General features: G+C 43.3%; 1 long non-coding RNA gene across 1 annotated transcript; it reads left to right on the plus strand.

The window, feature by feature from the left end:
* The first annotated feature begins 233 nt into the window (after positions 1–233).
* Positions 234–3,420, plus strand: LOC143219541 (uncharacterized). The gene is made up of 3 exons (XR_013011376.1): positions 234–501; positions 652–887; positions 2,311–3,420. It is a non-coding gene; the product is annotated as an uncharacterized LOC143219541 (long non-coding RNA).
* Positions 3,421–8,460: the final 5,040 nt, after the last annotated feature.

Genomic DNA, 8,460 nt, shown 5'->3' on the forward strand with positions numbered 1-8,460 from the left:
TGTTAGGGAGAGGGTACGCATCACTAATTGTTTCCTCGTTTAGCTTACGGTAATCGATTACCATGCGCCAACGAGCTTTGCCGGAAGAATCAGGCTTTTTGGGAACAATCCATACAGGCGAATTATAAGGGTACATTGAGGGTTGAATTATTTCGTCTTTAAGTAAACTATCCACCTGCTTAGTAATTTCGTTTCTATGGGCAGGAGGGAACCTATATTGTCTAGTGTTAATGGGCTTTTCACCAGCTGTTATTATAGCGTGTTCAGCCGCATTAGTACAACCTAACTTATCCCCAGGGAGATGGAACTGATATGGGAAGTCGCCTATTATCTCTAAAATGCTATCCTTTTCTACTTCGTTTAGATGGTTTAAATTGAGGCCTTTGAGTAGTTCGGCAACTCTTCGACCATGGGCTCTAGATCTTTCCGTATCGGGGTCTCCTTTCCGAGCAGATCGCGGAGATGGGGATGCGATATCAAAATCCTCCAATTCTACGGGAGGTAATTTAAGAGAAACATGGCTGGGAGTAGTATTGATTGCGAAGATCCTTGTAAATCCACCTTCTTGCCTGGCCAGGACTTCCCCGATGAAGATTCCTGGTCCAGCGTCTATCCTACGAATGTAACCGAATTCTCTATTTGATTTTACAGGGACTGTTACTAAAACTTTAGTGCGAGGAGGCAATTCGACGGACGCAGAGGCAAGAGGGTAACGTCTGCTTCCGAGTTGCAAAATATTGGGGTATTTCTCCCTAAATATCAAGGTGCCCTCGTGCTTTACTAAGAACGACACCCCTAAAATTCCAGTTTCCCCGACAGGAAAATTGTCGTCAACAATCTGGAACTCCACTGGAATGTTATGAATGGGAACGCGAATTTGTCCGTGGGTACGTAATACTCCAGATCCGACTCCGGTCAAATCGTATACAATATCGGGGTCAACTAACGTTCCTTTACCTATTCCTTTCCGTTTAATTAGATTTATCTGAGCTCCTGTGTCTATGAGGAAAGAAGCCGTTCCTTCGTTAAAAGATTCGTGCTTCAACGTAATGACTGGTGATTGGACAATCTCGTTGGTGTCTAGGTTTAGACAGATTCGGGAGGACCGGCGCGTGCAATAAGGGCTTCGCTCCGCGGTGCGCCTCGACGCGGTGGCCCTTGCCAGTTTAAAGGCCGCGAGTTTTTGTTAATCCCGGATGTTGAGGGTTGATTGTACTTATTCGCGCGACACTGGGACTCCACATGACCGGTCTTCCTACATGCGCGGCATCTAATTTCCCGGGAATTCCGTGCGTGGTTGGGAAGGTTAGTGGTGCAATGAGCGCGATCATGCCCCGGTTGATCGCATCTAAAACACCTTCTGTCGGATCGCGAATTTGTCACGTACAATCCGGCGTCGCGCACGGTGAGTTTAGAAGAGGTATATCGACGTTCCTCAGAAATTTCGCTTTCCAATCGAATTGCGGTTTTTATAGCGGATTGCAAGGTCTTTGCATTATCTGTCAAAATTATCATTCGCGCCACACGGTCTCTTAACCCTTTTGTGAAACCCGTTATCGCGGCTTGATTGAGGACAACTTGCGCGCCTATAAATTCTTCCGCGGTATATTTCTCTTTCGCCGCCTCGATTCCCCTGTTTAAAATTTCGCTAACCCGGGCTCCATAAACTTCGACTCTCTCATTATCTACTTGTCGTATTTCTCTTAGTTCGTTGTGAATCAAATCTACCTTGAAAAATCGCGGGAATGTTTCCTTTAAGAGATTTATTAGATCATCTAAACTATTAACTTCACGGTGATCCGAAACTAGGAAGTCGGCATGCCCTACGATTTTATTCCTAATCAGGGCAAGAAGATTAGATTTATCGGCGGGTTTGACTCTATCGTTGGCAAGTTTGCATTGCCTTATAAATTTCATGACCGAACAAGATTGTCCATCAAATTGGGGTATAAGATCAATAGCAAGTTTTAATGGCATAAAAGAGTGTTCGGGTAAATTAACAGGAGAACTTGTTCCGATAGCTGCGGGGCTGTTGATATTAGGGGAGGCGCTTATACCGTAAAAGGTAGGAGAATTAATTGGGGTACTCTGTATTGGAAAACTATTATCGGGTGGCGAAATGCTCATTTGAGGAAGAGCAACTGTAGATACTATTGGGGGTGACACAGGAGCTATGTCGTCAACAATAAATGAACTACCACTACTACTCAAGTTCATCTTACGTACTTTCCTACCTCTACGCGACATTTTGAAGCTACGCGACATTCTACGCGAGGTGAAACAATGTAATTTTATCTTATCGACTTACAGGGGCTGCGCTGCTCGGATTATGCTAATATGGTCCACCACCAATCGTAATTTCCTGGTTTCTTGCTGTTGAATTCTCCGGCTGGATTCTCCTCGTCGTTGGCCGGATTCTCCTCGTCGTTGGCCGGATTCTCCTCGTCGTCGGCTGGATTCTCCTCGTCGTCGGCTGGATTCTTCTCGTCGTCGGCTGGATTCTTCGGGGGTGCGTGTGACAGGCAGGGTGTCTTGCACGGCCGCTGACGTCACTCGCTCTCTGGTATTTACCCAAGCTCCTGGGGAAACCGTCCGAAAACCCAGGAGAGAGAGATGCACCTTTCCAGGGCCTTCCACAAGCCGGCAGTATTGTCTCGTTGTTGATGGTCCAGTTGATTTCCGAAATTTTCTTCAAATCCCACCGCTGTCACCAAAAACTGCTATGTTACGTCGCAGTGTGGTGGGATTAGGGAATTTATAGGGTTCGGGTGCCCGTGGAGCGCTAAAGCACTCTGCTCGTGGAAGGTTTTCAGAACAAACTCTTAGCAAGAAGATGTTACGAAAAATAGACTTTATTTAATAGTGAAACGTTGTTGACTCTAAGATCTCAGACAAGAATCTGCTCGTATCCTCGTGTATCTGCTTCGTATTTTCCTCGTCCTGAAGTTTTCTCCTTCCAGGTTCCTTTTCCTTAGCCAATAGGAAAATTCGGATCTTCCAGCTGGACGTTGATTCGTCGGGTGGCTCGTCCTCGGTTGCAGCTCGATGGTGATTGGTGGTGGAGGTGCCCCAATAGCGCGCGCACGAGAGTGGGGTACGCGCGAGGGTGAAAGCCCGCCAAAACAAGGGTCGTGGGACCGAGCGAGAGAGAGGTCCGAGGGAGTCCCAAGAGGTCCTTGACTGTGAATTTACGACTTCCTGTCCTCGACCGATTCTAGACTTCGACTGTCTCTTTATGCGAAATTGGAGAACTCCTCCAAGAGGTTACGTGACTTTACCCAAATTCCTCGATTAGTCTCGCCCATCTGGTTTCGTCAAGGATCTCTGTGGAAGCCCCTTGTTTCCCTTACTTATTCTAAGCCTAAGCTATCGTGCCTGAATAAAATATATGTATATGAAATATACGGTTTTGAAACATTACGTTTTATATTCAAATTTCCCTCTCAGCGCCATTAATGGAACATACAGGGCAGTAGCGCTATTCGCGGCTATGTTCGCGTGATCAACGGGTCACGCTACACTATACATTCGTGTAATTTTTCAGTCCTTCGCTCTTCGTTGTCAATATTTTAATTCAAAATCACATTAATATTAAAAATCGAACAATCTACTCATTTTTCCGTGGCACGTGTTATATCTACATATAATTAATGTACTCTTCCTGCACAAATTTACTATCGAAACCATATATCGAGTAAAACATTATAACCTAAAATTTATTGCAGACTCCAAAAACCATTCATTTCTACACTTCAAACATTAATTGGTCCCGGTACATGCGACAGACCCATCACAAGAATTCCTAACAAACATTTGGCACTTCAGATCAAACACAGATAACACGACATTATGACAACGTGGTTGCAATTCCACGTATGTCAAACTTACAAAGACCAAAGCTTACACCACATTCGAAATCCACGAACCAGATTGTTTACTTTATAAACAAGTATTTATAAATGAAAAAAAAAACAGAACTGTTAAGAGTCGAGTTTACAATATTCCCATTTTTTATTGTTATAGAAACTTATGTACGTATCTACATATTATAATTCTACAAATATATTTGAATTCTACCCAGCACTGCTTATTTAATCTTTCCTTTAATTATTACATGCATGCTTTCTTACTTTCTATATCTACTTACTTTCCTTTACTTATTTCATACATTGGCACGCACAAATTACGGAGCGGTTATGATAATTTAAAATACAAGAATTAAAACTCAACCGCAAGGCTTACTTCTCACATTATATTATGTAGTTAAAATGACAAGTAAAAGGGATTATGTATCTATATCAAAGAAGGTACATCTGATTGGGGAAATTCAATATACATTTACAGTTATCATTCTAAACGCTGCTGTGACATTACACGCTGATTAACTGGTTTAAAAAAGATTGTATAAAGCACGATCATATATGTCGCGTATAAACTTCAATTATTAATGCTTTCTATCTAAGAATATGATGGTTTTCAAGATCACAAGTTACATATTACTCACCGTGAGAACATTTTCCTTGCAATAATCAGGATCTGACCGTGCGTTCCAATTAAAATAGTTCAGCTAGTAGATCTGCTTCGTACACCACATGTAAAAGAAAAATATAAAAAATCACAAAGTATCGTATTCATAACTCAGAAAAATGATAATATTTTATAGGCAAAAAATACTTATCTAAATTATCTTTTTCACACAGAATTATTCGGGAGCTGTGAGATCAATTCTATACATTCGTGTAATTTTTCAGTCCTTCGCTCTTCGTTGTCAATATTTTAATTCACAATCACATTAATATTAAAAATCGAACAATCTACTCATTTTTCCGTGGCACGTGTTATATCTACATATAATTAATGTACTCTTCCTGCACAAATTTACTATCGAAACCATATATCGAGTAAAAACATTATAACCTAAAATTTATTGCACACTCCAAAAACCATTCGTTTCTACACTTCAAACATTAATTGGTCCCGGTACATGCGACAGACCCATCACAAGAATTCCTAAACATATACATTTGGCACTTCAGATCAAACACAGATAACACGACATTATGACAACTTGGTTGCAATTCCACGTATGTCAAACTTACAAAGACCAATGCTTACACCACATTCGAAATCCACGAACCAGTTTGTTTACTTTATAAACAAGTATTTATAAATGAAAAAAAAAACAGAACTGTTAAGAGTCGAGTTTACAATATTCCCATTTTTTATTGTTATAGAAACTTATGTACGTATCTACATATTATAATTCTACAAATATATTTGAATTCTACCCAGCACTGCTTATTTAATCTTTCCTTTAATTATTACATGCATGCTTTCTTACTTTCTATATCTACTTACTTTCCTTTACTTATTTCATACATTGGCACGCACAAATTACGGAGCGGTTATGATAATTTAAAATACAAGAATTAAAACTCAACCGCAAGGCTTACTTCTCACATTATATTATGTAGTTAAAATGACAAGTAAAAGGGATTATGTATCTATATCAAAGAAGGTACATCTGATTGGGGAAATTCAATATACATTTACAGTTATCATTCTAAACGCTGCTGTGACATTACACGCTGATTAACTGGTTTAAAAAAGATTGTATAAAACACGATCATATATGTCGCGTATAAACTTCAATTATTAATGCTTTCTATCTAAGAATATGATGGTTTTCAAGATCACAAGTTACATATTACTCACCGTGAGAACATTTTCCTTGCAATAATCAGGATCTGACCGTGCGTTCCAATTAAAATAGTTCAGCTAGTAGATCTGCTTCGTACACCACATGTAAAAGAAAAATATAAAAAATCACAAAGTATCGTATTCATTACTCAGAAAAATTATTATATTTTATAGGCAAAAAATACTTATCTAAATTATCTTTTTCACACAGAATTATTCGGGAGCTGTGAAATCAATTCTATACATTCGTGTAATTTTGTAGTCCTTCGCTCTTCGTTGTCAATATTTTAATTCAAAATCACATTAATATTAAAAATCGAATAATCTACTACTAACTGCACAAATTTTATCTCTTAATACAGACACTATTGAAACCATATTTCGAGTAAAAACATTATAACCTAAAATTTATTGCACACACCAAAAACCATTAATTTCTACACTTCAAAAATTAATTCGTCTAGGTGTATCTGGCAGATCCTTCACAAGAATACATAAACCTAGATTTGCACTTCCATCATTTCCATCTGCCATCGGCCGCATTTCCATCTGCGTTCAAAATTACAGTAAGCAATTCTATTTGTGCACGATTCGCGTGTGTGCAATTTTATCTGTGCCCAATAAAGATGAATCCAATTCTATTTGTGCGCAATCGAGATGTGCCCGATTCTTCTTGTGCGCAATCGAGATGTGTCCGATGCTCCTTGTGCGCAATCGAGATGTGTCTGGTTGTACTTGTGCCCAATCATGCTGTGTCCAAAAGATATGTGCGCAATGTGCATGTGGGCAATCGTATTGTGCGCAACTGAAGGCCTCTCGCCTGCGGGATGCATCCTCTCGCACGTGTTTTTACTCGACTAGCCTGCGGGATGCATCCTCTCGCACGTGTTTTTACTCGACTACCCTGCGGGATGCATCCTCTCGCACGTGTTTTTGCTCGACTAGCCATGCGCATCCCAAAAAACCTGCGCATGCGCATCCCACAAGACCTGCGCATGCGCATCCCACAAAACCTGCGCATGCGCATCCACAAAACCTCGCACGTGTTTTTACTCGACTAGCCTGCGGGATGCATCCTCTCGCACGTGTTTTTACTCGACTACCCTGCGGGATACATCCTCTCGCACGTGTTTTTGCTCGACTAGCCTGCGGGATGCATCCTCTCGCACGTGTTTTTGCTCGACTAGCCATGCGCATCCCAAAAAACCTCGCACGTGTTTTTACTCGACTAGCCTGCGGTATGCATCCTCTCGCACGTGTTTTTACTCGACTAGCCTGCGGGATGCATCCTCTCGCACGTGTTTCTACTCGACTAGCCTGCGGGATGCATCCTCTCGCACGTGTTTTTACTCGACTAGCCTGCGGGATGCATCGTCTCGCACGTGTTTTTACTCGACTAGCCGGCGGGATGCATCCTCTCGCACGTGTTTTTGCTCGACTAGCCATGCGCATCCCAAAAAACCTGCGCATGCGCATCCCAAAAAATCTGCGCATGCGCATCCCACAAAACCTCGCACGTGTTTGTGCTCGACTAGCCTGCGGGATGCATCCTTTCGCACGTGTTTTTACTCGACTAGCCTGCGGGATGCATCCTCTCGCACGTGTTTTTGCTCGACTAGCCTGCGGGATGCATCCTCTCGCACGTGTTTTTACTCGACTAGCCTGCGGGATGCATCCTCTCGCACGTGTTTTTGCTCGACTAGCCTGCGGGATGCATCCTCTCGCACGTGTTTTTGCTCGACTAGCCTGCGGGATGCATCCTCTCGCACGTGTTTTTACTCGACTAGCCTGCGGGATGCATCCTCTCGCACTTGTTTTTGCTCGACTAGCCTGCGGGATGCATCCTCTCGCACGTGTTTTTACTCGACTAGCCTGCGGGATGCATCCTCTCGCACGTGTTTTTACTCGACTACCCTGCGGGATGCATCCTCTCGCACGTGTTTTTGCTCGACTAGCCATGCGCATCCCAAAAAACCTGCGCATGCGCATCCCAAAAAACCTGCGCATGCGCATCCCACAAAACCTGCGTATGCGCATCCCACAAAATCTCGCACGTGTTTTTGCTCGACTAGCCTGCGGGATGCATCCTCTCGCACGTGTTTTTGCTCGACTAGCCTGCGGGATGCATCCTCTCGCACGTGTTTTTGCTCGACTAGCCTGCGGGATGCATCCTCTCGCACGTGTTTTTACTCGACTAGCCTGCGGGATGCATCCTCTCGCACCTGTTTTTACTCGACTACCCTGCGGGATGCATCCTCTCGCACGTGTTTTTGCTCGACTAGCCATGCGCATCCCATAAAACCTGCGCATGCGCATCCCACAAAACCTCGCACGTGTTTTTACTCGAGTAGCCTGCGGGATGCATCCTCTCGCACGTGTTTTTACTCGACTAGCCTGCGGGATGCATCCTCTCGCACGTGTTTTTACTCGACTAGCCTGCGGGATGCATCGTCTCGCACGTGTTTTTACTCGACTAGCCTGCGGGATGCATCCTCTCGCACGTGTTTTTGCTCGACTAGCCATGCGCATCCCAAAAAACCTGCGCATGCGCATCCCACAAAACCTCGCACGTGTTTGTGCTCGACTAGCCTGCGGGATGCATCCTTTCGCACGTGTTTTTACTCGACTAGCCTGCGGGATGCATCCTCTCGCACGTGTTTTTGCTCGACTAGCCATGCGCATCCCATAAAACCTGCGCATGCGCATCCCACAAAACCTGCGCATGCGCATCCCACAAAACCTCGCACGTGTTTTTACTCG

This window comes from Lasioglossum baleicum, unplaced genomic scaffold (genome assembly GCF_051020765.1).
Source record: "Lasioglossum baleicum unplaced genomic scaffold, iyLasBale1 scaffold0050, whole genome shotgun sequence".
In the NCBI taxonomy this organism is placed as follows: Eukaryota; Metazoa; Arthropoda; class Insecta; order Hymenoptera; family Halictidae; genus Lasioglossum; species Lasioglossum baleicum.